The sequence below is a fragment of the Capra hircus genome, chromosome 1, assembly GCF_001704415.2.
Source record: "Capra hircus breed San Clemente chromosome 1, ASM170441v1, whole genome shotgun sequence".
Lineage (NCBI taxonomy): Eukaryota > Metazoa > Chordata > Mammalia > Artiodactyla > Bovidae > Capra > Capra hircus.
Genome location: NC_030808.1, coordinates 78,367,723 through 78,380,408, shown reverse-complemented (window position 1 = coordinate 78,380,408; position 12,686 = coordinate 78,367,723). Strand labels below are relative to the sequence as shown.

The 12,686-nt window shown below is 43.5% G+C and overlaps 1 protein-coding gene and 1 non-coding gene across 8 annotated transcripts in view; both read left to right on the top strand.

Moving 5' to 3' along the window:
• LPP (LIM domain containing preferred translocation partner in lipoma) overlaps positions 1-12,686 on the top strand; it is a 739,124-nt gene that overhangs the window by 521,294 nt on the left and 205,144 nt on the right. The window lies entirely within an intron of this gene.
• MIR28 (microRNA 28) lies at positions 9,847-9,932 on the top strand. The gene has a single exon (NR_129684.1). It is a non-coding gene; the product is annotated as a microRNA 28 (primary transcript).

Sequence of the window (12,686 nt, the reverse complement as noted above, 5' to 3'; positions counted from 1 at the left end):
ATCTTTTTAGATCACTGTTTCACTAACACAGAGCTGAGGCTGTTCTTTCCTCCCCTCCTTCATCATCATCATTATCTTTTTCTTTTCCATCTTTCAGGGAAATAGGAAACTCTGACTGTGTGCTTCCTTCCCCTCTGCTTAGATTTTGTTCCTCAATCACAACAATTAGAGGAGTGCTTCTAAACTGGATCCCAGCTGATTGTCTCAGTTTCCTCGTGTGGCTTTAAGAACAAACTGATTTGAAGCCTTATACTGTTGGCAGCTTTCATCTATTTATTTGGACTATCAAGCAGGAATGCTCAGTCTTTCAAGTGAAAGAAGACATCTTTATTTCCAGTTCACACCCTTCATAATAAGAAGGGTATTTGAAATCAAGCCAGAAAAACATAACTTAGTTCTCTAACTTCATATTACAGATGCTTGCAGTAATGGAAGAAGCTTCCTGACTAACCAACCTCATCCCCAAATGAGCAGGAGAAAATGACGGTGACACATTCAGACTCAAACAGCAACAAGAAAAAGGAATCATTTGCTTCAATTTATAGGAAAGGCCTCAGCTATCCTGAAAATCTATCTTTAGGAAGTTAAGTAGAGATACAGACCCAATAGAGGGTCCATACTTATCATTTTATTTAGAAGTCATCTCTGAAAGGATCATTGTGTCATTGTTACTGAAAAGGAGCCTGTGTAATAGTTACCCAGACTTCACAATTGGGGAAAATCTCATTGTGAAACACAGATCTTGTTTCACTCTGGTAAAGACCAGAACTTGGAGGCTGGAGAACTTAGTTTCCCAGCAGAAGTCAGGACTTCCTGTTACAGAGAAAATAAAGCTAAGAATATAAAGTAGGCTGACTCTCCACAGTGGGGGGCTAATGGATCCCCACTGCATCTTCCCAAGTTCATTTCCCTTTTAGGTCCTGGGAGCCAGCCAGTGTCACAAGTCCATGTTTAGGACACACTCCAATTGCTCCCTCCTTCCTTTCTGCCTGGGACACCCCTCCTCACCCCAAACTCTGCCTCCTATTCACCTCCAAGAGGTGCTTCCTGAGCTGTTTGCCTTCCAAGTGGAAATAATCTCTCTGTGGGAAATCTCCGTGGGCTTAGACCTACTCTTCTCTGAGATGACTTTGATCATGACGTACCTGCTGCTGCTGCTGCTGCTGCTGCTAAGTCGCTCAGTCGTGTCTGACTCTGTGCAAGCCCATGGTCTGCAGCCTACCAGGCTCCTCAGTCCATGGGATTTTCCAGGCAAGAGTATTGGAATGGGGTGCCGTTGCCTTCTCCCATGATGTACCTAGGATGAAAGTAATTTCTCTAATGCCTCATTTTTATGACATCTGCAAGCTTCCTGTGGGCAGGTATGTGCTTAATTGCCCAGTGGTGTCCAACTCTTTGTGACCCCGTGGACTGTAGCCTGCCAGGCTCCTCTGCCCATGGGGATTCTCCAGACAAGAATACTGGAGTGGTTTGCCATGCCCTTCTCCAGGGGGTCTTCCCAACCCAGGGATCGAACTCAGGTCTCCCTCATTGCAGGCAGATTCTTCACCATCTGAGCCACCAGAAAAGCCCTCCTGTGGGCAGGTGCTGCTTCTAATTTATCTGCTTCCTTAGGAACCTGCACCTCAATGCAATTCTCAGAGTATGCTTTTCACCAATATTTGTGGGAAGAGGGAGAGGAGGAGAGAAGGTGGGAAAGATGAAAGGAGCAACTAGAGAAAATTTATATCTAGGGTCATATTCAGTCACTTCAGTTCAGCTGCTCAGTTATGTCCAACTCTGTGACTCATGGACTGCAGCACGCCAGGCTTCCCTGTCCATCACCAACTCCCAGAGCTTGCTCAAACTCATCCATCAAGTCGGTGATGCCATCCAACCATCTCATCCTCTGTTGTCCCCTTCTGCTCCTGCCTTCAATCTTCCCCAGCATCAGGGTCTTTTCCAGGGCTGTATTAGAATATGATAAATAATACCTTTGACTTGTATGCCATTTTAGCACATACAGTTTTGTACATGTATTTCCCTAGGCTTCATCACTGTCCTGAGATTGTGTGCATGGGTGTCTAGTGTCTATCTGCATCTGTGTCTTTTTAATGTGTATGTATATTGCTCCTCTCTCACTCTTTCTTACAGACACGCACACACACACGTGTGCATTATGTGCACATAAAAACAAAAGCTTGCTGAGGGCAAGGGCATTCTTGACTTCATAACCATACCCCCAGCTCCTTGAACAGTACCTGACAAAGAGGGGAAGCTCATTCAGTATTTGCTAGATGAATGAATGCAGATGCCACCTCTTTGGTCACCATAACCTTGTGAGGTAAATGCTGCATCATGCTTGTCTTCGTGTTTTTGCAGATACCAAAACTAAGGCCTGGAGTACACACAAGGTCATACAGCTAGTCACGGGAAAAACCAAGACTTGAACTCAGAGTTTCTATTTCCATTTCCTTTTCTGTCTGTCTTCTGGGAATTTGGTATATTAGTAGCAAAGCAAGAAAAGTCACACAAGGAAAAATTGTTTCCAAATTTAAATGCATGATGCGTACACAAGAAATTACTGACTTTTCAATCCAATGATAACACAGATTGTGTGATTTTTTTAGGAGGAAAAGTCTTTCTTTTCCATCCTCTTTCCATTATTAGCATATGTGTCAGTGTGTGGCACGCACGCACACACACACAATAGCTCTCAGCTTGTACTTTTCCAGTCCCTTATTAATTCCTCTTGCAGGCCTTCCCTGTCTTGACCATCCCCAGTGCCTGTCAAGGCTACGGCTTGGTGAGGCCAAGGTCAAGTGACAGTTAGCAGGGTGTGTCATTGCCCCTTTGGCCAGTGCAAAGGGCTTGAAGGAAGCGGAACAGCAGGCATTTCAAGAGTAGGACTAGGCTGGGCTATTGTTGTCAAAAGTTTATATTCACCCTAATTGTAGCTCACTTTGGCAAACGCAGTAATTTTCTTTTGTTGTTTTGCTTAGTCGCTAAGTTGTGTCCATCTCTTTTTACAGTCCCATGGTCCTATAGCCCTCAAGGGTCCTCTGTCCATGAGATTTCCCTGGCCAGATTCCTGGCATGGGTTGCCACTTCCTTCTCCAGAGGATCTTTCCAACCCAGGGATAGAACCTGTGTCTCCGGCATTGGCAGAGGGATTCTTTACCACTGAGCCATGAGGGAAACTCACTGTGGCAAACACAGTAAACATCCATGCAGATTACTGAGTCATACTAAGTGTCCAGGGATGTCAATAATCACCCTGAAATCCAAATGAAATATTTTTTTGCTGAAACAGAAGCCAAGTATCCCATGCTGTCTCCCCCTGCAGCAGATTAGAAACCTACACATCAGTCAGGAGAGGATACCCCTTAAAGCCCTAATGCATGGAAGGACTTGGAGAACTCAGCAGCAAATTGAGGTGTAGCAACAGTCACTTTCTATTCTCAGGTACCACTCTGCTTTGCTTTTATCTTAAAACAGGATGACTACAAAGGGGAATAAGGCAGACAGTGATACAGGGCTCCTACACTAAAGTGCAAGAGAAAACAAGCATTTGCTTATATCCGAAGCCCACAAGGGGAGAGATGAGTCAGTAAAAAACTGTACAAAGGAGATTTGAAGTCACGGACGCTGTCGCTGTGGCAGTGGCAGTGAGCAGACCATGAACTCCTCAAGGCCTCTTTTCTTCTTTACTCAGACAGATCATCATGGGGTGAGAGGGATGCCTACACATTCACGAGTCTAATTCTCTGTTAGATCATGAGTCAGGCTGTCGTCCATGAACTCGGGGTTGCTCAGTGTAGTGTAGGACTAATTTCTTTCCCTTTTCCTTTCTCATCAATGACTCAGGAGACTCACTGGAAACCCATGTGAGCTTCTCTTCCTGGAATTATCACTGTGGAAGTGCATGTCCTCTAAGCTTACTGGATTCACCCATTGAAACTTGCTTCTCCTTTGATTTTGCCTTCTGTATGTGGTTTGCAGAGATGGACTGTCGGGGTTTCCCACCCGTCCACAACTTAAAGTTTCTATTTCCACATTGTGACTGTCGGTTCTATATTTGGTCAAAATCCTGCTTTTTTGCCTGGTTTCCTAGGGAAACAGCTTGTCAAACTGCTGTTTTTTGCCCACTTGGGTTTGATTGTGCACTCTGATTATTTCCCAATCTGACAGGAAAGTCACAAAGCCCCAAATGAGGGAAAACCCCTTGAAATTTCTTTAAAATAAATTTTATGAAAATGAATGGTCAGTTAGGAAATCATGGTTGAGGGAGGGCAGTTTGTGTTTCTGTGTTTCTAGTTGTCTGTGTGTTTTTAGATGACGATAATAAGGAAGCCAGTGTAAGTGAATGGTAGGAGGGTCAAGAAATCTTATTTTATAGGTGCAAAGACATTACACTTAAAATATGGATATAGACACAATAACATCCCTGCAAGGACTATCCATCCAGTCAAAAGTGTCAGCTATGTTGTAGTTAAGGAAACACTAGACTTTAAGTCAGGAAACCTAAGTTTTTGTGTCATTTTAATCTCAGGCTAGATCTTTTCACTGCCACTCTTTGCAACCCTGTGGACTGTAGCCCAGCAGTCCGACTCTTTGTGACCCCATGGACTATAGCCCACCAGACTCCTTCATTCATGGGATTCTCTAGACAAGAATATTGGTGTAGTTTTCCATTCCCTTTCCTAGGGGATCTTCCCGACCCAGGGATCAAACCCTGGTCTTCTGCATTGCAGGCAGATTCTTTACCATCTGAACCACTAAACCCTCCCTTTTCATTACCACATGAACCTCGTTTTACTTTAGGAATTAGGACCCCCTTGTGCTGAAGATTCTACCAAATAAGTTGCATTTATTAAGGAAATATGCATACTTTGCCAGCTGCACATATACATTGACCAGCCAGGACTGGATAGTGTGACCTAACCAATGTCACTGCCCTGAGTTGATAGTCTATCAATAAACAATATAACCCCAGGTACATGCTTGTATGCTTTAGGTTTTTGAAAATTTAAAGTCAACGTGTACCATAAAATCAACATGATACAGGTTTCATGGGCACACCAGGCTTTTAAGGGCAACAGGTTGAAAACCAGTAACCTAGACAGTTTCTAAAACCTCCTCCAGGTTCTTTGATTAAATTCTCTCCAGATTCTTTGGGAAGCTAAAGGCGGCAGAGAAGGAGAAGAAAGTGTGACTTCTTATTTATGGAACACCTATGTCCACCTTACCCAGGGAGTTATGTCAGTGGGCCTAACACCCACCAAAGTCTTACATATTTCTAAGATAGCTCTGGATTCCTGAAGTCAGAGATGAGCTGAATTCTCCTTTGTGGTTCAAGGAGAGACTGTGGGAAGCAGCTGTCCAGGTCGTATTCCAGAACATCGTCACACACCTCGTGTTAGAAACAGAGCCCTCAGCAGATAGAATCTGTTGTTTCATGTAATTACTTTTCAAGATGCCATTACCAGAAATTTTATGTAAATACATATTTTATTCCCCGAGGCATGTTAATATGAGACCAAAATTATACAACACTGAAAGAAAACAAAATTTCCTTTTTACTAATTTTCTCTATGTGCTTTCGAGAACATGCCATAGGCTAAGAGAGGTGCCCAAACTTGGCCAAAGCCTCATTTTTTTTTTTCCTGTTCAGTTTGCAGAATCATAGGAATGTGGCCTTGATATTCAATAGTTCAACACAATTCAATTTGGTGAACATTTGCTGTCTGCCTTCTCTGAGTTAGGTATTGGGTCCATGCTAGCAAGGATGGACACTTAATGAAACAAACACTTAAGAGTTCCCATAATGTGCTAAAAGCATTAAAACTACCCAACTGGCTAGACAATAATTGGTGCCCCAGAAAAGATACTTATTCACTTACTAAGTACTTACACTGTACTTATGGTGTGTCAAGTACCGTTCTGTGTACTTTATTAACTCATGTCATCCTCAGAATAGCCCTTTGAACAATATGAGTCCTACGATTATCTCCATTTTGCATCGATGCACAGAGAGGGTAAGTCATCTGCTCAAAGTCACACAGCCAGTAGCAGTGGGTCCAGGCAGTGGATTCCTGTTGTGTGCTCATAAACACTGTCCTCTGCTCTGAGATCTGAGAGGAAGAAGAAATTGCTTTGGGTTCAGGATCGAGGAATGAGACATCTAAAGTACGGTGTTAAGACTAGTGGCACTGATCCTTCAGAGAATGTTTGGGACAATCTGGCTCTTGGCATTCACAGCAGTGGACATAAATTTGGGTGGTGAGCTTGAAGAGGAATATGGCCTCTGTGGTCTTGCTGAAAGAAAAGTAGCTTCATTTGTCTGTACGGGACCATTTACCAATTATAGGTTTAAGACCAGCATGGCAACCAGACCATGCCTGTGTCTACTTCCACGCTTTGCTTGACGTCAAGAAGCTAACTGCTCACTCCTGCCATCCTGAGACAGGGAACCCTCAGATGCAGAAACCCAATTAAGTAAGCTGGATCACTTCCCTAAGAGGTATTCACCTTTCTGTTGGTGAAGGAAGCATCACAAATTCAACCCACTTGCTTTAGTTCAACCCATGGCCCATCGGAGCCAAGAGGTGGACACAACTGAGCATGTACACACACACCTCTTCCTGGGTAGGGTTTAATTTCCACCAAGAGAAGGGCAGACAGGAGTAAAGAGAACCCTGAAGGGGGCGCCCTGTGACAGGGCCAAGTGCCTAGGAAAGCATATTTGCCCTCCTGGGCATCAGTTCCCCTGGCTCTCACACAGCTGCAGCTCCTCTTCCTTCTCCACGGTGCTGGTTTGATCAGCTGCAAGACGAACCTGCTGCCTGGGATTTGGACAGCTCACTTTTTCAGATGCTGCTTAAATCTTGGAAAAACATTTGATATCACAGCCTGCACTGAGTTTAGCTGCCATGCTGAGTTTATCACCTATGCTTAATTTTTTTAATTTACCAACTGATTTTCCTCTAAAGATTCTCTTTCCTCTACCAACCACCACCTTCCTTTTCTTCACTCAGTTTGGCTACTGTTTAGGCCTGTGTCAGGGGTATTATTAGGCACAAAGTCAGGTCCAAAGGATGACTTCTTACATTTGGAGTCAAACATTCCCATACTGAAAGCTTCATTTTCCCTCCATCTTTGTGAAGACAGTGATAAAGTCAGAGTAACATCACAGCCTAGCTTAGATAGTTACAGGCTTCGAAGGCAGGCAGCCCTGGGCCAGAGTGTGTCATGCTTCATTCACCTCACTGAGCCTCAGTTTCCATATCTGTATATATTAACTGTACTTACCTCACAGAGGTTTTTGGATTAAATGCATTAATCTCTATAAAATTCTTAGCTCAGTTCCTATGCACTCTAAGTGTCTAATAAATAATAACATGAAGCTTTGAGGATGAGTCAAACCAGTCAAAATACCAGCTCTTCCTCTGGATTTTTTTAATTTTATAGCCATCAGCCTATACCAAAGGCCATGATGATAGGGGGAAGGTATAGAAAGTTCTAGGCTCCTTTAGACTAAGATAACTCCATCTTTTCCCCATAGCCATTTTTGCAACATTTACCCTGATCAATGGCTCTGATGTATGTGTGCATGCTAAGTCAGTTCAGTCGTGTCTGACTCTTGGCAACCCTATGGACTGTAGCCCACCAGGCTCCTCTGTCATGGAATTCTCCAGGCAAGAATACTGGAATGGGTTGCCATTTCCTCCACAGGGGATCTTTCCTGACCCAGGAATCGAACCCACATCTCCTGAGTCTCCTACATTGGCAAGTGGATTCCTTACCACTAGTGCCACCTGGGAAGCTAGCGCCACCACAGATGCAAGAGGGATAGACAATTCCCATGAGGAATGCCAGACAGTAGAAAAGAGAAGTTAACCTTGGTGTTTGACGTCCAGTTCTCATTCCCATGTGCTGGTCAAAATTATCTGAGGATCCTTTAAACCACACCAAGATACTGATTTCACTGTTCTTGGGTGAGGAGTGGACGTTATTTTTTTTTTTAAGCTCTCCTAGTGATTCTGATGGGCAGCCAGGATTCAGAACGCATAACTTAGAGGATGGGGGAGCCGAGGGAGGAGATAAAATGCTCTGGAGGCAAGCACAGGAAGAATCAGGGTGAGACAGGCTCACCAAGTGCTTTGCTTCTGCTGCGTCTCTTATCTCAAGGCCACATGTTCATGCAGTACAGAAACAGTGCAGGTAGGAGGCCAGCATCAAGGATGAGAAATTTGCTTCTAACCTTCAAAGAGACATTAGGCAGGGGCTTTAAGACTCTAGCTTGGGGACCAGCAAAGGCCCCTGGTGTGTACATGCAGAGGTGAAATACATGTACTAATGTGAGTGCCTCAGTGTCAGGCTCTCTGAAAGGACAGTTTCTTAGCTTCGCTTGCTGTCAAAATAATAAAGGAATTCTGTGGCTTTCTTATGAGGCTTTGGATTTATATGCTTGGTTGCAGCTTATCTCTTTTCTCCATCCTTTCTCATTTCTAGTTTCCAGATTATGGGAAATCATCTTGTTTGGTTCCAGCTGCCCCATTTTAGAGATGAGCAAGCTTGAATGATGTCTGACATCCTGAAGTCCTGTGGGAGCAGATCTCTTGTCTCTTGGGCAGTGCACCATGATCTGCTCAGTACAGGGTTCAGGGATGGAACGGCTAACTTACAAGTGTCTCCAACTTTCTTACTGACTCTTTCCGTCTTCTTGACCAAAGCCTGGAATATTCCCTTGCCATCCTGAGTAACCAAGTGTCTTATTTTCAAACATGGTTGAAGTTTCTTCTTTTTAAAAACATAGTTCTCACCTTAATTGCCCCAGGCATCACTGCAGAAGAACCATGACCTTGCTGAAAGCCTCTGCATGCCAAATGAGACTTAATTTTCCCTAAGTACTTAGGAGAAAAAAAACAATAATGTATATGATGGGCTTTTGGCCTGCACCCATATCCTTTAGGAGAAGATTGAATTTGGCACAGCTCATATTCTGATTTAAAGAAAAATGTCTTGTTCTGATGTCACTTGTCTAATTAATAGTTAAAAAAAAAAAGACTGAATTTTTCCTATGCAATGTCATCTAGCCTTTGAGATTTTAGAGTTGCTGCTGCTGCTGCTGCTAAGTCACTTCAGTCGTGTCCGACTCTGTGCGACCCCAGAGATGGCAGCCCACCAGGCTCCCCCATCCCTGGGATTCTCCAGGCAAGAACACTGGAGTGGGTTGCCACTTCCTTCTCCAGTGCATGAAAGTGAAAAGTGAAAGTGAAGTCACTCAGTTGTGTCCGACTCCTAGTGACCCCATGGACTCCAGCCTACTAGGCTCCTCTGTCCATGGGATTTGCCAGGCAAGAGTACTGGAGTAGGTTGCCATTGCCTTCTCCAAGATTTTAGAGTTAGATGTCCCAAATCACTGTCTTCTTTGAAGTGTCCTAACAGATCAATCTCACCATAGTGTTCATAAAACATTATTATACTCAGGGCTCATACATAGAAGCACTGATCCTCCCCTTCTCTTATTTGTGTGTTCATTTAGTAAACATTTTTTGAGTGCCACCTATGTGCTCAGGTGGTTGGAGGTTAGGAAAATGGTGCACAAGGCATGTGCAAGGGAATGAATCAAGGAAGTTGAGGCTATGAAGACAGGACTGCAAAGAACTTCGTAAAGTAATTCTCAGGGGTTGGCAGAGAGCAGCCAACAGAGGTGTGCGAGAACAGAGGAATAGTATAATTAGATTTGTATCTTAAGAGTGAAAACATCTGATTATGGTTTAGCCATTCAGCAGACACTAATTAAGCACCTTCTGCATGGCAGATACCACGCTTGGCTCTGAAGATACAAGAAAGATAAAAAATGGTCCTTGCCCTCAAGGAGCTCACAGTCTATTGAGTTGCCTTTCTGACTTTCCCACTAGATTGAGAGCTCCTGGAGGGCAGGCACTTTTGTTCAACAGAAAAGAAAAAAAGTGCAAGTTTCAGAACTAAACCTGGATTGCAGCTCTATCATTTTTACGGTGTGCACCTCAGTTCACTGATACGTAAATCAGGGCTCTTAGAGCCTGCCTCACTGAGGATGTGGAGAAATTAAGAGATGATAGGATGCATTTGACATGGCAGGAGCTTTGTAATCTGTTTCTTTCTGTATCACAGTGCCTGGCACGTGGTAGGCATTCAGGAAGTAGACTTCTGCCGTCTGGCTGGTGGGAAGGCTTGTGTACTCTGGTACCTGAGGGTTTGGGGAGATTTCAGCCTGGGATCTGTAAAGTGGCAGATCCCTTCTCTGCATGCTCAGTGATCAAGTTTCTTACTCAGACTCTGAACTAGTCAAGACCTGTGTTGCTTTCTGGGTCCTCAGTCCCTGAATCCCAGGCATGCATCTTGCAAAAGTCAGAACCAAAGTCAAAGGAAAATGACGAAATTTTCTCTCTGGCCAAAATGCTATCACTTCATCAAAGGCAACAAATCTTCTTGGCAGGAAAAGTTGAGTTGTCTGTGCTTATAATTGTATTTGCAAGTGAGTCCTTCTCACAGTGGCTTAAAGAAGTGGTGTTGGCTGTCCCTGGCCTCTGTTTGACATTTTTGTTGTTTTCAGAACATTTTCTCAATTCATGATCTCACTCATTTCTAATGAAATCTCTCTGAGGTCCACAGGGTAAGAATTTGAATACTTCTATCCATTCAGTCACCAGGGAGACTGAGACCCACAGGAGTAAACTGGCTCATCCAAAGTCATAAAGCTCCATGTGCTATGTGTTTGTAAGATGTTTGTTGTGACATCAGAGAAACTGTGAAAAAGAAGTATTTTTTGGTCTGGTTAACACATGGTGGTATATCAGGAGATCTGAGTTCATTTTTTAGCTGAGTGAGCTTAGGAAATTCAGGATGGGATTCTTAAGATTGATATGTTTCTCTGACCTGTGAAATCACTGGGTCTCTTTCCTGACTGATCCCAAGGTAAACCTGTTCTGTCATAGACCGTGTCTTCTATTCAATATATTGTCAATATTCACATTTGCCAAACTCTTAAAGATTTATATCATGCTTCCAAGGGTAGTTATCTTCAAATCTACCATGGGAACTATAATAGAACCTACCTGGTCCAGAAGAAGGTCTCAAGAGATTGCATGACATATGCTAGGCCATGTGACTAGTATGTGGCAGATCTAGGGCTGAAATCCTAAGTCCTGTGGCCTCTGAATACAGTATCTGTGCTCAACATCTCAGCCTCCATCTGCCTGCCTGTTGTTTGCCATGGGTTAGTCTTTCCATTTGGAAGTTAAATTTTGGTAAACCTAAACTTACAAGCCTAAAAGTTTGCCATAGTAATGCAGGTATGATGTACCCTTCAAAGTGATAAATCTATGGCTTTAAAGGGACTTTGTTGTTGTTCAGTCACTTAGGCATGTCCCACTCTTTGGAACCCCATGGACAGTAGCACACCAGGCTTTCCTGTCCTTCACCATCTCCGGGAACTTGCTCAAACTCATGTCCATCGAGTTGGTGATGCCATCCAACCATCTCATCCTCTGTCGTTCCCTTCTCCTCCTGTCTCAATCTTTCCCAGCATCAGGGTCTTTTCCATTGAGTAGGCTCTTTGCATCAGGTGGCCAGAGTACTGGTGTTTCAACTTTAGCATCAGTCCTTCCAATGAATGTTCACGGTTGATTTCCTTTACGATTAACTGGTTTGCTCTCCTTGCTGTCCAAGGGACTCTCAAGAGTCTTCCCAGCACCACAGTTCAAAAGCATCAATTATTCAGTGCTCAGCCTTCTTTATTATTGTCCTTATTATTTTATTAAAGGGACTGCTCCACTTGTTTAAAGAGAAGTTTTCATTTGTTTCCCAGTTTTACTTCTAATTTTTCAAATGTCCTTAAAAATGTTCCAGGTTTCTTGAATCTACAAGTTGGAAGTGAGAGGTTGTCCTAATTTTTATGTTCCCTTCAAGCAGAAGCAATAGCACATTTTAAAGGCTGATAAATAGCAGTGTGAAATGGAGATGGGTTCTATAAATACTCACCGAAATCCCTATAGTCAGAACCAGGTAGGATAAGAGAATAGTCACAACATTCTGCTCTCCTTCCATACCCTCCTTCCTCTTCTAGAGGTAGCTTCATGATGAAGAATGCAAACATGAGAGCCAGACAGACCAGGATTTGAATCTTGGCTCTTCCTGAACTACCTGCAAGACTGTGGACAATCTCCCTGATGTTACTGGGCCTCTGCTTTCCTCATTTGGAGAAAGAGATCTAATGCCATTTCATATAATGTGTGAAAAACTGATTGAGTACAATTCCTGCACATTTTTAGTTGGTATATATGGTTGGCACTTACCCCTCTACTTATCTTCATCCAAGACCCCTTTTCTTCCTGTTTGCATGCATTGCCCAGTCGCTCAGTCATGCCCAGCTGTTTTGTGACCCCATGGATTATAGCCCACCAGGCTCTTCTGTCCATGGAACTTTCTAGGCAAGAATGCTTTAGTGGGTTGCCATTTCCTGCTCCAGGAGATCTTCCCAACCCAGGGATCAAACCTGTGTCTCCTGTATTGGCAGATGGATCTTTTCCACTGAGCCACTGGAGAAGCCCCTTCTTACCCTTTAGGATACTTCAATCCATGTCTTTTCCATAAACAAATAGTATCAGCTACATTTAACGTTGGTTTATGCTACTGTGTCATGGGGTAGTTTGCATTTC